This window comes from Pogonomyrmex barbatus, unplaced genomic scaffold (assembly GCF_055798465.1).
Source record: "Pogonomyrmex barbatus isolate J1 unplaced genomic scaffold, ASM5579846v1 scaffold7, whole genome shotgun sequence".
NCBI classification, from domain to species: domain Eukaryota; kingdom Metazoa; phylum Arthropoda; class Insecta; order Hymenoptera; family Formicidae; genus Pogonomyrmex; species Pogonomyrmex barbatus.
In genome coordinates this window covers 502,695-519,359 of record NW_028297171.1, presented here as the reverse complement: position 1 = coordinate 519,359, position 16,665 = coordinate 502,695, and the positions used below count along the sequence as shown (strand labels likewise).

At 36.5% G+C, this 16,665-nt stretch overlaps 1 protein-coding gene across 9 annotated transcripts in view; it reads right to left on the bottom strand.

Annotated features, from left to right (window-relative positions):
- Positions 1–16,665, bottom strand: part of LOC105432862 (uncharacterized) — a 552,262-nt gene that overhangs the window by 258,529 nt on the left and 277,068 nt on the right. The window lies entirely within an intron of this gene.

Here is a 16,665-nt window from a genome sequence, read left to right as displayed (position 1 = left end):
TTTGCAGGCTTACATTTGCAGACTTTCATTTCCGGCCGGCATTTTCGTAACGCAAAACGATTGCTATGCCGATTATATAAATATCTGTTTTATCGTAATACACATTTATAGTTACATATTTTTGTATAGTGTGCCTATTTTCTATCCTAATTTTAGACGGAAAATGTTGTCCTTCCGCTGTGTCGCGGATTCTCGCAATTCTTTTATAATACTCTCGAGCGGCAATAGGCGAGTTTTCACTACTCTGTCTTTAGTTAGTGATAAATAATCAATAGTATTCTTGACGTCCCTAATTAAATCTGTCATTATTGTCCTTAGCACTTAGTAAATTTTCATCCATATCTTCTCTGCATTGCGTATATTGCTAATTACAATTGTATTTTGCTAATTGCAATTCCATTCGCGCTGTTGCATTTCTTAATCGATCTTTATTATAACTTATTGTTTTTTTTAATTCATCTATCGTGGCGTTGATAATCTTTATTTGATTTTTTGCGGCATGCTGTAAGATTTGTTGGTTGTTTCGCAATAATTGCATTTGCTTGTTTATATATAACGCGTCATCGACATCCATTGTACCAATTAATGTTTTGCTGATTGTACCAATCACATTTATTAATCTCTCTTGCTATCATAAGTTTATACATACAGGTTATATATACATTCTGTAAACGTGCTAATAGTCGTTAGCTTCTCATTGTTTCCTATGCATTATTTGCATGATATTTCTGCATGTAAATTTGACAGGTCCAATAATGCTTTTGCACCGTTTGTCTGTCTGTTTTAAATAATCGTATAATTGCTGTGCTCGTATTCCTAGAGCGGTAATATTTAATTTGATAACTAACTTCCATGTAGTCTGTATCTGATTCATCAATCCGATTTCTTCGAAATATATCCCAGGATGATGAGTAAAACTCTTTATTTCGAATGGCGGCCCATAAAATTATTTTGGAATTATAATAAAGTTCTTCTTACTTCTTAGAAAAAATTTTGTCATAACTAGCGTAACGTTGGGAACTGGCGCGTATATCTTTTAATTCTTCTTTCTCAAAATATGTTTACTCTTATTTCGCTCTCTTCACTGTATCTTTTCTTAGACTTTGGTGTCTATCTTTTGACTTCGGGATATTTTTTTCAAGATAGCACCTGCTTACCCGCTTCTTTTATTATATTAATGTTAGTTGTTTTCCATGGGTCGTCTCTAACGAGTGCTTTTAACGATGTCTCCTCGTAATGCTAGTTTTCTATTGTGGTTTATCCGTGCGCGACGTTTGCGAATTAAGTGATGAGAAAATCTTCGATGTTGTTTTGGAAATGAACGTTTTTAGTGTTGATACGATTTCTTATGTTTCGGAACAGTTCAAACGAGTTTTTTCTGCAAATCTGTCGAAGAAAATATCTGGCGCGAATATTTTGCTTTGTTTCACGGGGGTTTTCTTAATAACAATATAACAGATTATTTGACGCGTTACGATATTGCTGCTGGTGAATGCTCTAATTATTGTTCTGATTCACTGATATCATCAAGTTTTCCGCCTACTGACCCTTTAATGGTTTTTTTATGATGATCCTAGTACCGAATACAGTACAATTGAATGTGTTGCTGTTGATAGTGATACGGATTCTCATCAGTTTGTTGTAAGATTATCGGAGTCTTCTCGCTCTATTAATCTCTTTCTCCTGAACTCGTTAATTCTTTTATTGACTTCCCTGATTTTTGACTTCCCTGAAGCTGCTTCGTTTTTGGACGAAGATCCATTGATTGATTTCCCAGAGGAAGAAGAGTTCGAGAATCTATCCTCTCTTTCTAATTAATTTATCGCATCACTATGCCTCTTGTTCTTGTTCTTAGCATGTGTTTATTTTATCTTAATCGTTTAATATTATTATGTGTTCAGCAACTGATTTCTGAATTTTTATCTCGTTTATTTTTTATCTTTATTTTCTAACGTCTCATCTCTTGCAACGAGTCTTATGGTTATATCTTGGTAGTTGTTAACACCGTTGCAATGGCACCACGCAACCGTAATTTTGAGCGCGACGTATCACCTGTTCGCAAAGTGTTTGATAGTAGCGAAGTGCTCTTAAATATTTCAGAGGATGATGCTGGAATCGAGAAGTCCCTGAACAATCCGGCGATTCAAGAGCTTTCCCCTCGAGTCGAAAGGTGGATGCAAATTATTAGGCATTTCTATAATGATAGTGTGTTTGAACTCAGTCTAAGAGAACAGTCTATATACTGTATGCTATATATTATATAGTACAATATACAATATAGTATATATTATATACTATATACTATATTGTATATTCCAATCGACCCAGATTCCGAACCAGTGGAATTTCCGTAATCGATCAATTTGTATGCACTAATTAGTTGCATGCTCGGGTAGATGAAGAGGAAATCGAAGAAAATGTTGAGGATATGGATGATCATGGAATGGATTCGAAAATGAGGTTATTCCAGTGGATGATTTCAAGGAAGTGAGAGAATGCCCCCTCGGAGGATAATTCGGAATGATAATTTCGACTATTATTTTAGTTTAAGTTTTAGTGTTATTGTTTAATGTTAGTGATTAGCGTAAGTTAGTATTTTTTAGTACTTAGTGTAAATGAGTAGTTCTGGACATTTCTCTGGGTGCTTCCTTAGGACTCTACTAGTGAGTCTTCTTACTTTTTTTTATTTTTATTTGCTAGTTTTAATTTTCCGTAAACGCCTTCAATCGATTTGCATGTGCAATTATCGTACGATGGTCCAAATAAGAAAGGAGAGTGTGCATCACGGCAGGGCCTGACCACGAACCAGTCGTGAAAACTTGTAATTATTTTGTGAAAAAATATCACCTCAACCAGGAATCGAACTTGAATCTCCTGCTTACTGGGCATCTTATCCTTTCGACTACCGAGGCATGTGATGATATTTATCACAAATAACGTGTTTAGAATAACACATCAACAATACAATGATACACACACACACACACACACACACACACACACACACACACACACATATATATATATATTACAATATATATATATATTCTCTCTGATATATATATATATATATATATATATATATATATATATCACAATATACATGTATATTCTCTCGAATCCCCACGACCGGTATTCCAGAGAGATGATGGTCCTAGTTTCTCGATGGATGTAGATCGGACTGCGATGACACCCTTCAACGCCACTGGCAAATATACAAATAATTCTTCTGGTGCGCGGCAGGAGAGATTACATCAAGCATGGCTCGAGTTCTCGAATAAGCTTTAGCTTATAATTTACATCGGACGTTTCTCGATGATCATGTATGGTCCGATCCGTTGCGCTTTCAATTTTTTTTTCGAACGTCCTCGTCTGACCATTTCGTCATACAGTAGGATCTGATCGCCTATTTTAAATGTTTTTGTTTTCGCTGTTCGATCGTAGTACTGTTTTGACCTTCTCTTGTTTTAAACATTTTCTTGCTACTTGGTTCATGGCACTGATTCTTTCTCATAATCATCCCAATCCGTTTGTTTTCCGTTTATGTAGTGTCGAACATATTCCGCCAAAATTCTGTGTGAAATTCTGTTCTGATGCTCCATTGCTTTCGGGATGAATGATAGAATGTTGTTTAAATTTTTTTGATCTTCAACAATTTATATGTGTTTTTAAATATTTTGCTCATAAAATTCATGCCTTGATCAGTCAGAATTTTGTCGGGAATCTCATATTCGACAATTATTTTGGTGACAAAGGCTTTTGCCACCGTGTTTGCTTCTTGATTCTTTATTGAAATCGCTTTGCTAAATTTCGTCAATTTATTTTGGAATGTTAAGATATATTTATTTTCAGCGTTTGTAATGGGTAGTGGTCCCACTATATCGAGCGCACATTTTTCCAATAGTTTCTTCAACGTATCGGTAATTAGCATTTTGGTTTTCTGATTTCATTAATTTTTTTAACAAAGTTCGCATTTATTAATGTAATCCTCTATGACGTGCATTATACAATAATTTAATTCGACTCAGTGTTCGTGCGGCTTGATTCCCCTCTGTCAGCATCATGATATTCATAAAGTATTTGTTTTTCTTCTGCAGTATATTCTCATTTTATATCTTCCTCTCTTTCCTCGTCATCGTCTCTCTCTTCATCGTATGCAACGATATTTAGCTATCAGTGAGGAATAATCGGATTTCTACTTAACGCATCGGCGTTTGTATTTCCTTTGCCTGTGGAATTTCGTAATCATATTCTTCTAATTTAGATCTCCACTGTATCCACTGTATCTCGATCCAGGATCTGTAACGCTGAATAATCAAATTAATGGTCGATGATCGGTGATCATTAAATTTTGTTCCGTATAAATATGGTCGGAAGTATTTTATTCCCTATACTATTACTAGAAGCTTTTTCTCAGTCGTATTATAATTTCGTTCTGCTTTATTTATGGGATAACACCACCTTGATGGGCCTAAAATTTGAGAATCTTTCGTGTGAAAATAAATAGAATAAATAATAATTTGCTTTTTGCCTTTTATTATACACATTTTAAAGTCTATGAAAATATTTTTCATTTTTTTTAATGGTGCTCAGAAATCTGTAAACATATCACCAAAATTGAAAGTGCTGTACTAGCGGACAGGTAATAGCTGCAAATTTTGAGCTAGAAGAAAAACAAAAAATTTTTTTAAATTACATTAAATTTGCCAGGGAAGTACGAAATTTTTAAATTTTGATTTTTATGAAAATAGTGATGATTTTTCGAAAAACATTCGATTTTAATGGGAAAAATCGTAATTTTCTTGTTTAAAAAAAGAAAAATTTTTTTTAATTAATTGAAAAATCTTATATAATTCCCTGAGATATGTATTTTTAAAGATGCACACCAAATTTCAAATTAATCGGTTAATATTTGTTTGAGTTATATGTCCGCCAATTCGGAAAAAAATCGTTTTGAGAAAAACGCGTTTAAAATTTTAAGTAACTTTTTTTCGTTTATAAAAACGGTAAATTTAAATTTACCTTTAATCTGCTATTCCTGTCCTATACAGTTGTCCTTTAAGAAGAGAATTTTCTTTATCATCTTCTTTTTTTGACGATAGCGTAGATCGAGCCTCTTTGGCCATCAATAAATCGTTGTATGCATTACTCGTCCGCCTCCTCGCAAAAGTTATAATAGTTAATGCCTATTTTGAGTTCTAATATTTGCATAATTTGCATTAAACTGCTCATCCCATTATTTTAACTACAGACGGATAAAAACGCTGCAATACTTTTTTTTCCACTTGAATAAGTTTTTGGCGCAATGGACCAAACAATGGCATTAATTCATGACATTCATTGCTGTTCTGCATGTATCCTCCTAAGATTAAAAAGATCATCGCTAAATCTTTGTACATAGGTTGAAAACTTCGTCAAACATAGCTGGTTTGTATATATAAATTTAAGGTATTGCAAGTTTTTGCTTTTTGTCAAGAGTACCATGTACGAGGATCGTTCGATAAGTCAGGTAAATTTTTGCGAGATAGCGCTACAATGAACTGTGTAGTATATGGCCAGGAAGTAACACTATTCAAACTGCCTCATACCAAGTTTCAGTCAAAAGCGACGCTTAATTTACATATGGCGGACGTTGGAAGCGAGCATGGCAGCAGTTGTCATAAAAATGGAGAAAGACGAAGTCCGTGCAATGATTTTTATTTAAAGAAGTGGACGGCTGCGCAGATTAAAGCCGAATTAGAAGTTCACGGGAACTGTGTACCAGCGTTGAAGACCGTTTATTTTTGGCTTAATGAATGCAAAAGAAGCCGGACATCAAAGATGAAGCGCGCCGCGGACGTCCAGTTGAAGTCACTACGCCAGAAATGATTAAAAAAATCCATCGTATCGTCATGGGAGATCGCCGAATGAAGGTGCGTGACATAGCTGATTGTAGGCATCTCAGTAGATAAGGTGCGTAATATCCACAAAGAATTAGAAATGAAAAAGCTTTGTGCACGATGAATGCCGCGGTTACCATTGATCAAAAACGCATGCGAAAAGACATTTTGCAGCAGTGCTTGTCAATGCTTAAACGCAATCCACAAGACTTTTGGCGATTCGTGACCGTAGACGAGATTTGGATCCATCACTATACACCCGAGTCAAAACAGCAGTTGAAACAGTGAACAGCGCCTGGTGAATGTGCGCCGAAGAAGGCGAAGACTGTTTTGTCGGCCGGGAAGATAATGGCCACTGTTTTTTGGGATTCCCAAGGAATCATCTTCATTGACTACTTACAGAAGGGTCAAACAATCATAGGAGCATTATTCTACACTTCTAAATCGTTTGTACGAAGAGCTGAACCATGACAATGCTCCAGCTCACATCTCCACAGTCGCAATAGTAAAATTGCATGAATTAAGATTCGAATTGCTGCCCCATCCACTTTATTCTCCTGATTGGTCCTTGTGACTTCGTTCTATTCTCAAACCTCAAGATCTGGCTTGGGAAAAAGAAATTTTCGTTCGATGAGGAAATCATCGCTGCTGTGGATGCGTATCTTGAAGGCTTTGAGACTTCCTATTTTTCTGAAGGGATCAAAAAATTGGAGCATTGCTAGATTAAGTATGTAGAGCTCCAAGGAGACGAAAAGTGAAAAAGAATTTTCCGGAAAATAGGTGATTTTATTACTTTTTTATCTGACTTATCGAACGACTCTATCGAACGGCCCTCGAAGCACCCTGGGCCGCTCGTTTGCCGTGCTGCGGCTTTTTGTCTGTCGAAATTTTATGATATAGCGTTGTCATTTTGGCATTTTCTCAACAGAATCATTTTCGACGAATGACTAATCCATAATAGAGGGACAATATGACAATTCAATAAGTTTGCCCGTTAATTTTCCTTTTTCGCCAAGTCCTTTGTCTTTTTAAAATTTTTTACGACTTGTCAATTTCTTCTTTAAATTTTTTGCCAGGTAACTGAAAACATTATCTAAAGAGCTCCGTATACTTGTTTCGCTATGTGCTCATTCAAGGCGCCGAAGGTGCTGCAGGAAACTTAAAAAAAAGGGGGAAAAGAATTCTTTTTACATATAGGATCAATTGTATCTTATTTTTAAGACCTAAGGGATCTTTTTAGCACAAAAAATTGATTTTTTTAAACCGTCAAGGTAGTGTTAAGACTCTGCTGACTAGGTTATTAAACGATCTTGTCCTATCTGTCCTTGTGATAGTATTGCTCTGATAGTGTAATCGGACGCGTCGGTGGTTACTAGAAACTCCTTATTAAAATCTAGGTAATTTAATACTGGCACCATAATTAATTTTTCTTTCAATGTCTGGAAAGCGTATTGTTGTTCACTACTCCAATTCAATGTTTTCCGTTTTTTCATTAGTTTTGTTGGCTTGACAATTTTTAAAAAATCTTGAATGAATTTCCAGTAGTATCCGTCAAGTCCTAAAAATGACTGTATATCTTTCACCCTTTTTGGTATTGGAAATTTTTCTCTCACTTGCAATTTGTTGGAATCGGGTTATATCCCATTTTCTGTAATAATATGTCCTATATAGGTAACTTCTTTTCTGAGAAACTCGCATTTATCCGATTGCAACTTAAGATTACGGTTTCTCAATCGTTGTCACTACTTCAGTTAATCGTTTATTGTGTTCATTCAGTGTTGCACCGTATATTACTATATAGTCGAGATATACTAGACATCTTGAATTCCGATTAACACCGAATTCACCAGCCGTTGGACTGTCGCGGACGCATTTTGAAGTCCGAAAGGCATTCTGTTAAATTCGTAGTGTCCATACGGTATGAGAAAAGTCGTTTTACTTTTATATTCTTTCTTCATCGGAATTTGATGGTATCCGAATGCAAGGTCTAACGTTAAAAATTTGCCAAGTGATCTAGGATGTCTGTTATATTTGGTAATGGAGAGGAATCTCCGATTGTCATATCGTTTAATTTTTGAAAATTTACGATGCGTAGTTTTTGTTTCCCAGATGCATCCACTCTTTTTGCGTACTCTCTTTGCGTACATTGTACTACTAGCAATTGTACTGGCGCATTCCATTGATTTGTACTGTGACATATCACTCTTCTTTCCAATCATCTTTCCAATCTGCTGGTTTACCTGTGCCTTATATTTCTCCGGCAATCTATAGGATCGCACATTTACAGACGCTCTCGCTACATGTATTTATTTCATGTGCTATTGTCGTAGTGTAAGTTAGTGAATCGTTCTCCAAGTGAAATATATCACAAAAGTCAATGCATATCTGCGTTAATGCTTTCTTTTTTTCGTAATTTAGGTGTTCTGCACTTTTCGTACCGTGCTTTTTGTAAGCATTCCTATCGTGACTGTACAGTTCCGCCATCGCTCTCATGTAATGTGAACATCTCAGCGGCGTCACTCAGCTGTACGGTGTCTAACGTTACGTTCGTAATTTAAATAGTTTCGATAGTTGTATTAATTACACTTATTGGACAGATATAATCATTGAATTTTATCAGGCAAGTGCCAATAAATACTCCTGGTTCAGTTTCTTCGGGTTTCACTATTCCTATCTGATTTTTACTAGTAATAGCTTGTAAAAAAAAATGGTATTACTGCGAGGTGTTAATATAAATTACTTGTGAGGATGTAATTTTAGATTTATGTTTCTAACTTATATTTCTTTCGCATGATCGCATTTTGTTCGTTATTTCTTTAAGAAATCTATACCGAGAATTCTTTTGTAAGCGACCAGAAAATCATCTTTTTTTATTACGTACATGATGTGTCTTATTTCTTCATTTCTGAGGACTATTGTAGCTCGTATCTTTTCAAAGATGTGAAGCTTGTGTCCCGTCTCGTTGGTGAGGGCTATTTGTTCCTCTCGTATTGGCATATTTCCTTTTAAATTTCCCATTTTATGGTCAATGAGGTCCATGATTATACTATTCCACATAGATTTTTGAATAATATTTTTAAGTAAAACATTTACACTACTATCCGTTACACGAAATGATGAATACAAATATAGTGACAATTATATAGTACATCTGACATATTTCATAATCTCTGGAAAACTAATTCTACATATTACCAAGATTTGAAGTTAATTATTACTGCACATGTAAAATTTGGCAGAGTTAAGAGAAAACGAATATCCCGCATACTAGAGTAGACTACACATATTATTTGATAGAAAGTAAAAAATACTATTAATCGCAGTGATAACAGTACATGGAATATGATCAATTTAAAAATAGCCAATCTGAACGACGGTCAATCGGGACGGTGGTTAATCGAGATTGTGGTCAACCGGGACGGTGATCAATCGGGACGATGATCAAAAGGAACTGTGGTTAATCGGGGCAGTGGTCAATCGGAACGGTGATCAATCAGGACGGTGGTCAAACGGGACGGGGGTCAATTGGGACGGTGATCAAAGGGGACTGTGGTCAATCGGAACGGTAATCAATCGGAACGGGGGTCATTCGGGACGGTGATCAATCGGAATGGTGGTCAATCGGGACGGTAGTCAATTGCAACGTGGTTAATTGCAACGGGGACAATCGCAGCGTGGTCAATATTAATGTAATCAAACGGGAAGCTCCCCTAAATGACAGCTCCGCGCCTTCGCCATGCGTTTTGTTTCTTCTTGCTCTTATCGTAGTATTTATTGGTCCTTTCGTTTCTTTTTCTTGTTTCGATTGTCGCATTTGCTTCTTCTCTGACCTGTTGGTTTTCGACCAGTATTCTCTTTCGTCATGCCCCGCTTTTTTTGCAATTTACGCAGTATTTTTCCATAGTGTTTACGTCAACGGATTTTTCGACTCTATGTAACGAAAATTGGCTCGCATATCTATTAGTTCGACAATTTCGCCCGATATGTCCAATTTTTCCGCATTTTTGGCCTTGTAATTTGTAATTTATTTTCGCGTGCTGTATTCATTTTCGTACGTCCAAAATTCCCCATTGGTCCCTTAAATTTTTTTTCCGCACTCGCGCCAACGATGATATCTTGTAGCGTTGTATAATATTGTGATCGTACTAATAATTTTATATCGTCCTGCAGCTTGGAAATTGCATAAAGCCTGCTGCTGTATGGTTTCCAAGATCGCCCGTTTATTTTCTATCGTGTCATTTCGACCTTCTATCATGGACTCGCATAGCTCCATGACTAATTTGTTCGTACACAATCCGAACGCTCTTGCCGATTTTCTGGACTTTTTAGTGTATTGAACTCTAATTGTACATATGTGGTACTTTTCTTGCTGAGATAGCAAACTTCTAACTCTCTTCTCAATTGAGCAAAGTATAACTCATGTTTAACTCATGTTTGAAAATCGGCCATGGCTTTGCTTTTTAGTTTAGTGCATAGTATAGCTTCTAATAGCGTTCCTTCCTCCGTCGAATTGGTATTTTTCATCGCGTACGATGCAGCGCTGAAGAATTCCGGCAGTTTATGAAAGGTCTCGTCAAATTCCGGAATCATATCGCGAATTTCTTTTAATCGTAGATATCCCGCTACGGTCTCGAGTCGGTTTCGTATATCTTCGAATGTTCGTCCATAAGTTATGTGTAGCAGTCTGTCAAAGGGTTTGTACCTGTGTGTATGTTCATAGAGCAGTTGTGCAAAGTGGTGGAAATATGGTTTTCGTTATGGTCGAAAACCATAACTTCTAGTCGACCCATTCGGTCTTGTAGCGTGCGAATCCCTTCTAGTAGCGCGTCTAATATTGATTCTTTATAACTATTCGGTTCTGATTGCTCTATCCTTTTGCGCGAAAGTCTTGTCGAAGCTCTGAGATGTTCTCCGCGTCTACTTCTGCGCGGATTATCACTTGTTCCCCATTTTCCTCACCACGAGGTGTACGTAATTGTCTTTTCGTCATATTTCTACCTTCGGGGTTACGCGAGACGATGTAATATTCTTCTGCAAAGCCATGACCGATTTTCAAACATGAGTTATACGCGACTTTACTCAGTTGAGAAGAGAATTAGAAGTTTGCTATCTCAGCAAGAAAAGTACCACACATGTACAACTAGAGTTCAATACACTAAACTAGAAGTCCGGAGAATCGGCAACAACGTTCGAATCGAAAATTCGCTATCGTCGTACGATGTTAACGAAAACTCTTTCCGATGTGAATTTCAGCTCTCGTTTCCTTCAGAACGTGTCGTTCTGGGATATAATCGGTGTTCGTCTATTAGGTCCAGTATTAAGCTCTTGTCTACGTCGTTGAAAGGAAATAATCGTTCAATAACAATGTTTGACTGGCGCTCCGACTTAGGAGTCCCATTCGAAATCCGCGCTTCTAAATTTCGATGCACGCTATCGCGGATATCGCGTACAGCTTCTTCGACTACACACACGAGGGTAATAGGACTACGTGATTGTCGTGTTTGCTTGACGTGCAACCACGATATATTTCTAATGGGTTGGCTTCTATTTATCTCGTGTTTCGACATTAATGCTATTATTCGTCTACACAATTGATTTTTTTTAAAAGATCACATTTAAATATTGGAACGACGAAAGAAACAGAATTGACAAGAAAGTTTCATGGCCTCTAACACCTGTGTAGTCAATAATGAGAAACATTGCACCTATCTCCTATTTTATTAAAACTTCTGAGCCTTGTCCTGATTACTCTCCATCATCTTTGATTGAACGGGTGATGATTTCTTTCTCTGAACCGAAAGATTCATCCTCTACTAATGAAGTCTACAGTATTCACATTTCCCCAGATATGGAGTTCGCTCCTACATCTTCCTTCAATTCGGTTCATGATGAATGGTTTATGAATTTCAGCAATTTTCAAATCCCGAAAGAGGTTACACTCCTTTTATAATTAGGGCACAGATTTAATCTCATTTAATAACAAAGATGAAATGACTATCGAATTTATGAAAAACATTGAAAAAAACATTTTCAAATTCCATGATGATTTCATGATGTAACCGAATAAGAAACGATTTCATTCCTACCCTTCACAAGTTACATCAAACAGCCATTAGATCTGAATATTGTTTCACTTAGGAGTTGGTTGCTGGCCACGAAACAATTCATAAAAAACCATCCGAAGCTTTTCACTAGAGCAAATAAGGATAACGTTACAGTGTTGATGGATAAAATTGAGTACACCAACAGGCTTGTAACTTTGTTGTCTGACAACAACACGTACACGAAGATCACTTTTGATCCCATTAAAAGATTGACAGCTGAAACACGTTTCTTTCTATTACGTTGGAAAAACAACAATTTCATATCAATCATTTCACAATGATTTATATAAAAGACTGATGGTTTCTGATGATGTTCTGCCGAGAGTTTACGGACTACCAAAGATCCACAAACCAAGTTTTCCTTTACATATAATTGTCTCCTCTATAAATAGTCCTTTATTTCCTTTGGCCTCCTTTTTACATTCCATCATCTTCAAAAGTATTTCTAAATCGCCCGGTTATATCAGTAACAGTCACCATTTGGTAGCTAAGCTAAATGGTATACAGACAAAAGTTACGCAGCATTAGGCGGAGTCATCGATGAAAAGAGTCGGAAAAATAAATCTTTGTCTCGCGGTCCGATAAATAACCGGTCATTGAAATTGATATTGTGTCTGAGCATCTATGTGGATGTATCATGGTGAATCTCCAAGTAAAATAGTAAAAATAGCAAACAGATTTGCATTTATAGATTAAGGATATCTAATAAAAGAAAGAATTATCAAATATAAATGTTACAATAGCAAATCAATGGCGATGCATAATGCAATAAAATATGTTAAAATAAACTGTTAAACTTTATTTAATTTCGTCCTTGTTCACCTAATAGTGAAGAAAATATCATTTTGCGCTTATCTTTAGTCAAATAATTACATATTACATCACTGTTACAAAAATGTAATTACTAGTCAATATAATATTAGAAACTATTTATTTTGAATATTAAAAGCACTAGATAATAGTGTTTTTAATATTCAAATTAAATAATTAATCATTACCTTTCAGTATTCGATTTCTATAAAGGCAACATTACATATCTAAAAATAATTTTATTAAGATTTTATTAAAGAAAAAGAATTTTATCACAATCTACGAAAAATGGAATCTGTCCAAATAATATTCGAACCGATATATGTTTCGTAAGTTTTTCTGAGGTTAATGATGTTCCATCATTTCATAACGCTTGCGCTGAAGCTACTCTCTCTTTCTTCTTAAATAGAGAAAAAATGGCGGACCAATCAAAACGCTTCAAAATCGAATTTGTGATGGCTAAACTCTTATTAAAAGATCTTTAATTCGTATATTCGTCACACACTATCTAGTAGTAAGTTATTGGATCAAATTCTTAGAGGATATAGACGATACCATAGCATATTCTTTTTACGCGACCGATGATGTTGAGTTCGCAACGAGTTTGATAGTTTGTTTCGGAGTATAAGCGATGATAATAAACAATTATCGTTTTGTTGTTTTGCAAATACATAATTCAGTAATAATTTAAAAACAAAAGAGCTGTGGGAATAGCGCGGTAACCAATGCGCAGTTAAGTTAAATTAAATTTTTCATTTATTCTTGATAATCCAAATGTTTTGGCTTTAATGATTGAGCCATTTTCAATGATACAATGAATATTGAAAGGGAACTCTACCATGGCAAAGTAAACTGTTTGTCGCCCACTTTGATTACCAAGTCGCGTGAGGGAAATAATTTAATCGTATCCCTAAATGACGACAAAAACTGCATAAAAATTGGGATCTTTGTATATTTGGATTAAGTAATTACTGTATTACTTACCATAACAGAGTTAAGTCGTATATAATATGTGGTTAAATTTTAATTAATTTTAATTTTAATTTTAAAGAATTGTAAAGAGTTAAAAATATAAAATAGAAAATTAATAAATTAAAATTAAAACATACAAGTCAAAAAACAAGTCAAGTAATGAGATAAAAGATATAAAGCCTATGTAAGTCTATGTAAAAAAACAAAATAATACAAGGTCGCAAAACATTTATAATTTGTTGAGAGTAGAAACATGATGGCATGATGTAGAAACTCCGTGTCCGTTTGTAAATTTATTGTGTTATTTTCGTGTAGTTTAATGAACAGCATCTCGGAAATCAATCTTTTTTCATAATCACGTTCGACATCTAAAAGTCTAACTTTATTTCAGGAAAAATCATGATTGTGTTCTAATCTATGGTCCGTAATCATTGATTTGTTATCTGTATTCCTACGAATATGAATGCTCATTAATCTTATTTTAAGCTGCCTCTTAGTTTGTCCTACATAACATTTATCGCAATTGTTGCATTCTATCTTATATCACGTTTCTTGTCGTATCAGATGGGATCTTATCTTTATATGCATATAAATCTATTAAATTTATTAATACTAAAGCTAGTTTAGCATCAAGATTGTTGACAATTTATTTTTGAATTTATCAAAGGTTAATGGGTTAAAGAATATTATGAACCATTTTGTCCTTCTGTCATTGTCCACCATTCATTTCCATTACTAGATATATACGTTTGTGTGTCGTTATGTTTATAAAATTTGAATTTGAGTCTACGGGAAACGCAATCGAGAATGAAGTCAGGGGAATAATCGTTATTCAGAAGGATAGAGAAAATCAAATCAAGATTTTTCTGATGGTATTGGGGATGTGAAAATGAAAGAGCTCTATCCACCAACCCATATACAACCTCCCTTTTTTGGGACAGAGGATGTTGCGATAAAAAATTTAAAAATCTCCCTGAGAAAGTTGGTTTATGATACTAATCAAAGTAGATGACACTGTTTACAATTTTTATGATAACCTCCAAGAAGTTCAACTCACGGTCACCTATCTCAACTGTGATACAATCTAGGATGGAAAGAGTTGAAGATCAGAAGTGTTTTATTAACCATATTGGGTGGGATAGCCAATGCAACATCATCCACGTATCGATAATAAAATGGTAGGACTAACCTCAATTTCTCAATTATTTTCTTCTCCAGATCTCTCATTATCAAATGTGCTATGATCAACGGAAAATCCATCGGTTGTAACGTGGTCATTTCGCTCGACGCTCGGATCGGCTCGTCGGTGTCCGGGTTCGAGAGGAGGGGAAACTCGAGTGTACGCGAACACAAGTTGCAGCGAAAACATCGTTTATTGGTAGAAAGATAGATACAGAGTAGTGCAGAGCCGGGTAATGTCGCAGTGTCGCTGGTAGCAAAGCGGAGACGCAAAGCGGAGACACAACCGGTTGACGTAAGGCGATGAGAAGCGCAAGACAGGTGCGGCGTGCGGTCGACAACGTTTATTTACACGTGACTATAGCGCGGTTACAACTAAAGAACTTAGAGCTACCGGCTTATAACTAACGGACTTAATCTGTATCGCATGCACTTATAAGCTAATGTCAGGTTGGACGACGAGGTATTGCGGGCAGGGCCGAGTGTCACGTCGAGCCCTGTCTTCGTAACGGAAATCGGCGAAACTCGGTGGAGCTGAACGAAAGCTCAGCTCGCGGAGTAGTGCCAGGAGTTGGTGAAATTCAACAGAGCTGAGCGAAATCTCAGCCCGAGGCGTGGTGACAGGAGTCGGCGAAACCCGACAGAACTGAGCGAAACCCGAAGATAGAGAAAGCCGGTGAAACCCGGCAGAGCCAAGCGAAACCTTGGCCCCGAGAGGTAGTAGGTACTGGTCAGGTCGGTGTCAGGAGTCGGATCGCAGGATGGATTTGGTCTCAATGTCTCGGTCGGCCGGGCTTATATACCCGGTCAGCGTTCTCCACTGTGCGCCGTCGGTTCGGCGGTGGGGAGTCGGTATCGCGTAGGGTACCATGAGCGATAGTGTGAGCGAGACGGCGCGTGCGGTGTACAGGCAAGCGAGTGGAATAGCGCGAGCGGTGTGCGTGCAAGAAGGATAGGCAGCGCAGGACAAATAAGCCAGGTGTGTATATATATATATATATTTTCCTTACAAGTAACGGCCCTGCCGTTACACGGTAATCCAAAAGTTTGCCTATAAATTTGTTTATCAAAAATAAAATAAGTAGAATGCAAAATAAAAGAGACAGCTTTCAAAAATTCATCCTTGGGGATGTTACAATTTTGTGCTATATTATCCCAGCGAGATACTATCCATGGCTAAATTTAGAGGAACATTCGTAAACAATGATACTACGTCAAATGAAATCAGGAAAATAGGACTTCGAAGTCAATGATAAGTTCAAGATCAAATGCATAATACGGATTTCCAGCGGGACCGGTAGAAAATTCGGGGGAAAATGAGTCGAGAGGAGATTCAGGAGAGGTTAATTGAGAGAGAAAAGGACAGGGAGATTCAAGAGGTGTAAAAGAGATTGATGGTAACGGTTCGGTAAATTGTTTCGTCGGTTGATTGTTTCGTTTTGCTTTTTTGTTTCTGACTCTGAATACCGGCTGGGCAACCACTATAATGACGGGGTCGTTTTAACCGGTCAAATTTTCGAATTTTAGAAGGCGGTACTTCTGTTTGATTCACTATGGAGGGAAAGGGGAAAGAAAAAAATGAAATAAGAAAAATTTCGCACATAATAAAGATAGGAAAGGAAGTTAGGAGAGACTGAGGAATGCGTAGATAAAGAATCCGGGAACTTCCGAGGGCCTTCAACGAAATTTGGAGGTCCTAAGTAGTCTGCAATAAGTAGGCA